The 8178-nt window shown below is 52.2% G+C and overlaps 1 pseudogene; it reads right to left on the reverse strand.

Moving 5' to 3' along the window:
* Positions 1 to 1544: 1544 nt before the first annotated feature.
* On the reverse strand, positions 1545 to 5663 carry LOC123124388 (UDP-glucuronate:xylan alpha-glucuronosyltransferase 1-like; annotated as a pseudogene).
* Positions 5664 to 8178: the final 2515 nt, after the last annotated feature.

An 8178-nucleotide genomic window follows, 5' to 3' on the forward strand; every position in this document is an offset into this window, starting at 1 on the left:
AAATAAAGCAAAAAATGAGAACGAAAAACAGAAAACGAAACAAAAAAATAGGCCGTGGCCTCCCGCACTGATGGGCCGGACCATCTGGGCTAGCCCCAACGCGTGGCCAATGGTTGGAAAGACAATGGTGTGCTCAATTTTGTTTGGCAACTGAATACTACATATTCATCTGTCTGTTAGGTGCAAAGCTTATATGCCACCCTCTTCATGGCTGGGAGTACCTGACATTTTGCATTTGATTATTACTGTTTTGCAGAAGATTTGCTTCGTGCTGTATCTAGTGTTCTACATTGGCTTCGTGCTCGTGTTGGCCATTGTTGCTGAGAACTGGTGGCATGCGCTGCTGGGCATCACCGTCATGTCACCAATCCATGTGTCCGGGCTCTGCTTGATATGTTATCTGAGAGACGGGCTTATCAGGGTACACACCATGGAGCGTCCAGACAGTAACGATGGTCTTGGTTGCAAACTGGCAGCATCAGAAAACGTGTAATCCGGTGCGAATGAAGGGCGTGCTTTTGCTAGCTTATACCAGTCCATCTTATGTAGGAGTAGTAAGCTACTAACCGTGCCACCTTGCAAACCGCTGGGCTTATATTGCACTTATGTATTGAACCCATTCTAAATTAACAGCTGTAGCTTTCTTGGCAAACAGCATGTACTTGTGCTGCGGTGTGCCTTTTTTAAAGATGTATATATAATTTGGGAGTGAGGTGGTTTTTTTGTCTATTCATTTTGTTTTGAAGGAATCCTTATATCTCTTCAGGTTCAACACCGAAGCATCGCCTGCTTGGATTATTTTTCTTGTTACATCTGCCAGTAAAATACATTCTATTTTTAGATTATTTTTTTGTGTCCACTATATTTAGATGGTATGATCACTTTAGACACTATGTTTTGGGAAACTCAATTTGAGGTCACTGAACACGGAGTTTTGGTTCATATTCGGTCACCCTAACGTATGTGTTTTGCTCAATCGGCAAACATTAGACTTAACTGGCAAGAACGTTATGTAGTTGGATAATGCTTTAACATGCTGAAAGTTAAGTACATCGGAACAGAAATAGGTCCAAGTGTAGCACGGGCTGTTAACAGGCGAAAAGAGACACTGGGGTGAAAATGGACCCATATCTACAACGGGCTGCTGACGGGGTGAAAGACATACCGGGTAGAAAACAACCAATTCAGTCAGGGGCTGCTAACAGGCCAAAATAAAAATCGGGCTGAAAAAAGTCTAAGTGTACCACGGGCCTTTATAATAGGCCAGAAGACACACCACACCTTAATTGGGCCAACCAAAGACCACAGGTAGTTTCTCATACTTAACCTGACAAAAATCTTTTTTCCCAGCTTTTGTGATTGACACAAATCTACTCAGTTTCTTGTTTACATCCAATCTTGCTCTAGCTCTGACAAACTCCTGAGCAAAGCCTGCAGGCAACGCTATATGTACCTCTAGTACATTTCCCAATTCCCATTTTCCGGCACATGCCTTTGATCATATCCGGGCAGCACTCCTGCCTTTCAAGTCAAGTTAGAAAAAAAAACTCTAGAAAGGAAAACCTTGAACATCTCATCTACACCGTTCGATCAGCAGGCAATGGCCGGGATGGGGCCCTGTGGTGTGGGAAGGGAAGTCAGAAGTTGTCAATGAGCTTGGCGTAGGACGTGGTGACCCTGTTCCCATCCACTCGCCTGCCGTGGATCTCCCTCCTGCGGCACCCCTCCACGCCGACGCCGGCGCAGATGCTCTTGCGAGGATCAGCGATCCTGTCCCTCCAGTGGCCGTCGGAGAAGTTGGCCTTCCTGGCCTCGGCGACGTCCCACCGCAGCAGCGCCTTCTGCCTCTCGTCGAGAAGGCAAAACCCCTGGAGTCGCGGCGGCATGGCGTCGTGCGCCGTCCACCAGCGCGCGTGCGCCTCGTCGCTGGCGAACTGCCTGAGCTCGGGCGCGTTCCAGTTGCAGTCGTAGTCCCTGAAGCAGAACCAGGGCTTCATCCCGACGAAGTGCACGGCGAGGACGGCGGGCGGGTCGGCGGCGAGGACGCGGCGCTTGGCGGCGGCGCGCTCCGCGGTGTCGCCCTCCCAGAAGTGCTTCATGTAGTTGGCGCGCGACGGCAGGCGGTGCCACCAGGAGAAGACCTCGTTGAGGTACCCCTGGTCGCCGCCGTTGTAGGACTGGATGTCGCCGATGTGGTCCATGAGCAGCCGGAAGGTGCAGTTGCAGGGTCCACCACCATGACGCCGGAGTTGAAGACCGTGCCGTGGTTCCCCGTGGCGCTCACCTCCGGCATGGCGAAGAGCGGCTCCATGGGGCGCTGCACCAGCAGGTCGGCGTCCAGGAACACCACCCGGCGGTACTCCGTCAGCGTCCACAGCCAGAACTTGCTGTAGTTCCACTCGTTGTAGGCGTCCCGCGACGCGCGCGGGTTTCGGATCCGCCGGATCGTCCGCACCTTCCACCCGGCCGCCTCCAGCGCGCTCCGGTGCCGCTCGCTGATGGTCTCGTCGACCAGCGCCACCATGTCCCTGTCCGACCCCGCCATACGGATGCTCTGCGCCGCCACCATGGCGCCGCATGCGTACAGCTGCTCCGAGTGGAGGATCGTCGCGTACGCCTCTCGCCGCGGCGCCGCAGACACGTATGCCTCCCCTGTTCGATGATCAGTCACACTCATTAATTCATGACATGCAATGATTACAAGACGGATGTGGCTAGGTCTCAGTTGGGTGAGGGAAACCCATGTAAACCTATGTATGTGTAGCATTACTCGTTGGGCGAGGCTTTAACCAAGTCAATTGATATCGTATATAAAAAGAAAAAAGAAAAAATAAACTTTTGCATGAGTCTCTATGCAAAATCAAAGGAAGATAGTATCGGCCGAGAGGTAACTAAGTAAAACTCGACTGAGACTTGGCAAAACTGTTAACTTGTGAAAAGACATTTCGTACCGAGTGCTCTGAGCGGCATGGCCAGCCTGCAGGATCCGACGGGGAGGGCGAGCTTCTGCCGGAGCTCGCCCATGTCCGGCCGGTACAGCCACACGTCGCCGTCGCGCATGACCTCGTGCTTGCAGCTGAACAGGTTCGGCGCTGGGAAGCACCGGCTGACGACGATCACGTGCGCCGCCGCCCGCCGGCCACGGTCCTCCGACCGGCCCGCGGCGAGCCGCGCGGCGGCCAGCTGCAGGTGCAGCCGCGGCACGTCCTTGGACCAGCCCGCCGCGCCGCTGCACGGGAGCTTCACGGCGACGACGTCGTACCCTCCCTCCGGGGCAGACGCCGGCTCCGGCAGGTCCGGGCACACCGGCGCGTGGTACAGCTCCTCCTCGTCGATCCACTCCGGGTACAGGTGCGCCCAGGTGACGTTCCCCGCGACGCGGTCCAGGTGCACCGCGGAGGCCGCCGGCAGCAGCGTCCTCCATTGGTCCATCTCATCCCCGTCGAAGTTCAGGATCCCTACACGCAATCCACCGTCTCCTTCTCGAGCGACCCGTTGCACCGCCATGGAGACGCTCGACCAGTCGACCCTCAGGTCCGACGTGTAACCGGAGTCCAGCTCGTCGGCGTCGGACGTCCGCATCGCCGTTGACATCTCAGGCGACCTGACAGGCGAGAAGAATTAAGAAATCCATGTGCATGCATGCACTTGCCGCCGATCGATCACCAAGATGGGGATTATTATCTGAAATGTTTTGCTCACTCACTGTGTGCTGCGTTGGTCGCCGCCATGGTGGATCGACGGCGAGTGGAGGAGGCCCATGAAGGAGCCGCACATGAGGATGAGGAGGACAAGCTTCACGTACATCATCTTGCCGCTCAAACCTTGAGGTAACAGGGCGCTGAAGCTGAACGGCTTGTACTTAGCGTAACAGCTTCCCACATAGCCTTTCTTGCTAAGACCGTTCCTGAAATTATTAACAGACATAAGCACTTGAGTTTTCATCAAAGACTCAACAAACTTATAAGGTGTAAGAAGATGAACAACAATTAGCCCTGGTGTTTTTACTGATATGCCAATGTCCTTTTTTTTAATTTATTTTTACAAGTACACGCGGCCGATTTCTGACTGTTATTTCCAGTTTCATGACCTGAAAGTCACATTCGCACAATCTTCAGTTCTTCACCTACTCTATCAACTACTGGTCATCAGGGACAGTTTAGTACCATACTCCTGACGGTCCAGGTCTTGCATTTCTCGTCATCATCGCTGACTTATTTAGTGAAGTTGAACAACAACTAACCTTGTAGTTGGTGTTTTTACTGAGATGCAATATCACTTTAATTTTTTACCAGTGGCAATTAACTGACAGTGATCGATTTCTGCCTGACATTTCCAGTTTCATGACCTGAAAGTCACATATGCAATCTTCAGTTCTTCACCTACTCCATCAACTACCGGTCATCAGGGACAGTCAGTTAGTACCATACTCCTGACAGTCATCCAGCACGCGTCGCATTTCTCGTCGTTATCGCTGACTTATATAATTGCTACATATAGTTGTAGCTTTTGCTATGTATGTTTGACTCCATCAAGCTCCTGGCGTGTTGACGGCGTTGTCATGTGTCCCTTTTGATAGTCCTGCAGCTTCTATATTCAGGGGCCGGCTATTCTTCCTTTTGCTTGGCAATTGGCATGCATGCATGGAGAATGGAACAATTCTTCAGAGCTGGAGCAGTGTTAACTGTGACTTTGTCTTCGCATGACACCTTTGATACGGTTGCTAGGTCAGAGCAGGTGAGCAAACAATGATGTAACTCCTTACGTGATTCCGTGACTCTGATGTAATCTATGTTACTAGTAGTTCAGTTAGATGGCCAAGAAATCTGGTTATTAGACGCCAACTTTGGAGATATGGTTTTTGGTTAGATGTACACGTTGCCCTTATTTATTTATTCTACAAAAATATTACCACCTCTGAAAGTTACTTGTGCCTACTTGCTGTGAAACAAAAACTGTTTTACTTTACTTATAACTACATAATCTGTGTTGCACAACATATGTGAAAATTGTTGGTAAGCTTAAAACGGTGAACCAAAATCACCTAAAGGTGCATGACTTGAGAGAATAGGATAAGCAGGGTGTTTGTGCTGATAAAACCTGTCATGTAATAACTGATCCCACAAGAGAATAACAAGAAAAGAAGGGGAGCAGCAAGACTTGGAGAAGCATACCAAGAACAGTTTGATTTGAATGGCATGCATGGCATTGAGCCGTGGTATCATATGAATAGACGATAGGAGGAAGAAAAAACTCTAAAGATGCAGAGAGATAGCAGTGAAGTTTGCAGATGGAGGCAGGGTTGAGAGCAGAGCAGCAACTCACAAAGTTCTATCCAGGCGATGCCTCTTCTCTGCATGAGCGCAAGCAAAACCTCCCATCTTGAAGCCAAAGATCTTGAGCATTAACTACCTATTATGCCTCAGGAAGCACGAGGCACCGTCACAATGAACTTTGTCGATGATTCAAAGTACCTATGCTTCACTGGCGCCGTGATCGATCTTCCTTAGTTGTATGCCAACCCAAAAGATTTTACTCTTCAGTACACGAAACTGCAGGCGCGATATCACGAGGCAATATATGTGCGCACACACACCTAGCCGTGGGCATATATATATGCACAAACAAGGTGCAGAGGGCTGTGACCAAGGGGGACTCTCAAGAGGCGAAATGAAAGTTCCAACCTGGTCAAGAAACAAATGAAGTTATATAGAGTTGGCAATTGGCAGGCGAGGAAGCAAGAGACGATGCATGCTTGACAAGTTCCTGCAGGCAGGCGGACCCGGTCCCTTTCACATATGTTTGGAACACGTCGCATGCATGAATGAAAAGGATAATTATTATTAATCCTTGGTCCTGGGCCTGCATGCATATGTTTCATCTGGATTATCTTCCAAACCTAGGACATGGTACTACTTCTGTTGGTCTATTGATGTCTTCTTTGGTTACATGTCCATGTTTCCATTTCACTCACCCTGTCATTTCTTTGCTTCAGGGCAGTCGCCACCTTTGGTTACTTATGTTATGTGCAAAGACAGAGTTGGTGCAACTCATCACAAAAGGGCTCTGGCTGAGATGTACACAAGTGAACCAAAATACTAGGTAACAGTAGATGTAGATGTACACACAGACACATTGACATTTTTGCTTTGTGGTAAGTTCACCAAACCCAACCCATCTGCCCCGGGCATGGCATGTATGCATGTGTTGTGTGTTGGTTGGACCTGAAGCAAAATCCTGAAGTGCCTTTTGAACCAAGGGATTTGATCTGATCTGATCTGAATCACTGAATGGTTCTCTACTGTTGCTTTAGGTAAACTGCTAAACTTGAAAAAGGGCTTGCGGAGAAGGTTACATGCGTGCATGTGAGAGGGTGAAAGTGCTCTTGGAAAGGCACAGAGAATTGGAGCATGCAGAAAGTGGGGGTCCAAGGTAAGGTTGACTTGACAGTGATTCAAAGATTGAAGGTTACCTGCCACCAAAGTAAGGTTTTCTTTCTTGTTTAGGTGAGGTGTACGCGTAGAATACTTGCGATGTGGAATGTTTGGACACTAACTAAACTACTACTATATCAATCTCAAGTTTACTAGTCAAGTTTGTTATGTCAGAGCAAAGACTATGGATCTTATTGGAGAAGGAAAAAAGAAACATTGTGCATGGGCGCCTTGGTGATAACGGAACAGGTCTTGATTTGCTTCCATTTGGAGAGCTCCTTTTTGCTTACCTCACGGGTCAGTTTATCTGCCAAACCTACAACCTGCTCTCCCGTTTTCTTGCGAATTAACAACTTGCTTCTCTGACCTCCCTTGTGTCTGTTCCACGAGTGTTCGTTTACTTACGGAAAAAAGGTTTCCCCCGCTTTATATTATAAAACAAACATCATCACATACATCTAAGCGAGCCGAACACACACGCCACCACGACACACACCAAACACACCCAAAGCTAGATACAAAGATGCTCAGCACCATCACACCACTCGGACACACCAAGCAAACATAATATGAGCTACGAAGAACCACTTGGAGCCACCGAAGGGGTGAGATGGACCATGACGAAGCAAGGACTCCAAGACGGTGCCTCCCAGAAGGATACGACCACGGATAGCCGCCACCGTCCAATCCACGGATCAAGTTTTCACCCGGAGCGACGCAGGGGGTGGGAGCACCACGACGGAGCCTTCAAGAAGGATACGACGTCCATGGACGCCGCCACCGACGGCCAGAAACTGGGCAAGTGATGAATCCCGGTGCTCGCACCCCGCCGACACACCCCTGCTCCGCCAACCACCCGTAGCCACGTCCCCCGCGAAACCATGGCTGCCCGCCCGCACCTGAGACGCAGGTTCCGCCCCCGAACGCCACGCCTCCCGCCGCCAGGGCCGCCGCCCAACATCCAGACACCCCAAAGACCATCCAAAGAGATCAACTTTGCACCAAAGGAACACCACTGACCGACGAACCGCAGCATACATCCTGCCTTGAACATTGCCGGAGCTGCGACAGCCAACACGCGGCCGGGGAAAGGGGGAGGTGGGGGAGCGGACGCATCTGGACCGGCACACCCCTGTGCCAGTGACGGGGGCCCGAGCACGTCGGCGCCACCCATCCCTCCAGCCAGCCTCCCCACCGGACACACCCCTGTGCCGCCCCACCTCGGCGACCGACGCAGCACGGCGCAAGGCCACCGACGCAGACCCGACCACCGGCAAGGGGGACCCCAAGTACAGCCGCTGAACGCCAAGAATACTCACCGGGGAGCCCATCTGCCCTGCCGTCGTCGTCCAGCCGGCGGGACGACTGAATCCCGACCAGCACGCCCACCAGCCACCTCCGCTGCGCCTCCACCACCACCAGCCGAGGCCACGGTAGGGGCGGACGCCCGCAGCCCACGCCGTCCGCGGCCCTCGCCGGCAGGACCCAGATCTAGCCGAAGCCGCCGCCGGAGCCCTCCACGCACCACCTCTGCTGCAGCCCCTTCACATCACCGCCCACAACTCGCGTCGCCGCCACCAGCTGCTGCCGCCACGCTGCCTCGCCCCGAGCGAACGCCGCGCCGCCGCCCGACCCGGAAGCCCGCGCCTGCCGGACCGAGAGGGGGAAGGAGAGGGCCCTGTCGCCGCCAGCAGCCCGCCAGTACGTCGAGGCGGCGGCGAGGGGAGGGAGGCTCGAGAAAGGG

This window comes from Triticum aestivum, chromosome 5D (genome assembly GCF_018294505.1).
Source record: "Triticum aestivum cultivar Chinese Spring chromosome 5D, IWGSC CS RefSeq v2.1, whole genome shotgun sequence".
In the NCBI taxonomy this organism is placed as follows: Eukaryota; Viridiplantae; Streptophyta; class Magnoliopsida; order Poales; family Poaceae; genus Triticum; species Triticum aestivum.